At 38.2% G+C, this 2,084-nt stretch overlaps 1 pseudogene; it reads right to left on the bottom strand.

Moving 5' to 3' along the window:
• Window positions 1-1,248: 1,248 nt before the first annotated feature.
• LOC120189619 lies at window positions 1,249-1,815 on the bottom strand (annotated as a pseudogene).
• Between the last annotated feature and the right edge of the window lie 269 nt (window positions 1,816-2,084).

The raw sequence follows: 2,084 nt of genomic DNA on the forward strand, positions 1-2,084 counted from the left end.
TTGGCTAACTCAGGCTAAATGTAATCCAATGGTTATGGCATATCTAAATGTTAGAAGTTTACTCCCTAACATAGAATTGTACATCGTTCTCTGCTAATAACTCGAACCAAAAGTTAAAACAATCAAAATTTACAACCAATAAAAAATTAGACACGATGAAAATCGAAATTTATCGGTTATTTGGCATAACTCAGGCTAAATGTAATCCAATGGTTATGGCATAAAATTAAAAAACTAAGTTGGTCAAATTTAGTTCCATCAAAAACCATGACGAGGACACAACCTACCTCAATTACTCTCTCTCTTAAAAAAGAAAACATTTCTTCCTCTCTTCTATGAACTCAGAAAACATAGTTGGTTCTAGTGGTTGACGTTTCTAGATAATTGTTGTTTCCGGCGTCTATATAAGAGTCGCCGGAAACTTATACGGCAGTGAAGTTGTTGCTGAATGTTTTTGCTGTGCCTTTGTTCATTGTGAACCACACAACTTTTCTTCTGCAATAACCTCCCTACCGTATATGTTTTGGCCGACTCTTTCTAGTCGCCGGAAATAATAATTATCTCGAAACAACCACCAGAGCCAACTACACGTCTTATGGTATGGTTTTACAGGGGTCAACCAACTGGCCGTGCCACCGATGGGAGAGCAGCCGCTGATTTTACTGGCAAAGTGTTATTTCATTCATATAACCAGTGTTGTGTTTCGTTCTATATGTTCATTACTTTAATCTGTAAATACGGCTCTGGTTCTAACCTGATTCAGGCTCATCTTCCACTGCTATTGACCCTTGAAAGAATCATCGGAGATAGATTTTAAGAGAGAGTCTCGGTAAGAAGAACTGTTGTGTCCTTGGTATTACCTCCTCGTAATCATGATGGCTTTGATCTTTTTTATACATGTTTCCAAGTAATCCATCTCCTCCGGTGCCGGAAGATGGATCTCATCGGCCACCTCCATTGGAGCATAATTGGGGAGGTTTTGTGTCACATTCATAATCATTAATGGTTTGCTATTTTGCTATGTTATCTATTTTTAGCCAACCTTCATATATTTAAATGCACCAGAAGCCATTTTTCAAATTCCAATACCAAACCATAAAATAATTCCATGATACCATATCAGATAATACATTAAGGAAGAAAACATAACTAATGGATTGCAATCCTGATTAAGGCAATGACATTGACACCCACACCCATGCTTAAGCTACTGTCTTTTAACACAACGAAACATCAACCAGACTTAAATTAAGAAGCATAAGCATCAGGTTCTCAAGAAGATAGCCTTCCACAACTTTATACTAGCCAAGGCCTTCTCTTTGCCAGCCTTAACTTCCTCTTCGTTAGCTCCAAATCGCCCTTGCTGTAGTACGTGCTTGTCATCTTGTTTTTGCTCCCCCATCTGCCGTGCTCTCAAATTTAACTTCATATGTAATCTTTTCAAGCTTGTCCATCATTCCATCACCTTCAATCAAACTATACTTGAATGAAAAATTCTTCTCGTCCAGCTCGTCAATCCGGTTCTTGATGTGCTTGACTTGGCTACCTGCATAATTATCCTTGATCAGTGTATATAGACATTGGTTAAACAAACCAGAAAGTATCGGATGAATATTGATAGCACTTTAGTTTATTTCACCTTCAAAAGTTAATCTGCCTGATGCTGCCGGCTCCCCCATCACCGGTAATTTCGATGCTTTTAATAGCCAATGGCATGAGTTTCGGGATAATTGTGCGAGTCACAATCAAGGCTTTGAAAAGCCTGACCGGAGGGATTGTGGAAGTGTATTCATCACTGTAACTGGTGACACCCATTGTATGTCTATTATATCGAAAACGGAGATGGCCGAGGCTCTGTTTTGAGCTTAGTTTAGTGAATTTGTAATGGTGATTAGCTCTTGTTCAAGGAGGGGTTTGTCGTAACCGGTTTTCGTCCGGGCACGAAATATTAAATTTTGGCGGGGAAATTGATGTTAATAAATAATTTTGAAAATATTTGTGAGTCGCCATCGGCCTTTTTGGATCAGGTAGGTCGAATACCTGAAATTATCTTTTAAATAAATATTTTAAGAAAACATTATTAA

The sequence above is a fragment of the Hibiscus syriacus genome, unplaced genomic scaffold, assembly GCF_006381635.1.
Source record: "Hibiscus syriacus cultivar Baekdansim isolate YM2019G1 unplaced genomic scaffold, ASM638163v2 tig00116958_pilon, whole genome shotgun sequence".
Classification (NCBI taxonomy): Eukaryota; Viridiplantae; Streptophyta; class Magnoliopsida; order Malvales; family Malvaceae; genus Hibiscus; species Hibiscus syriacus.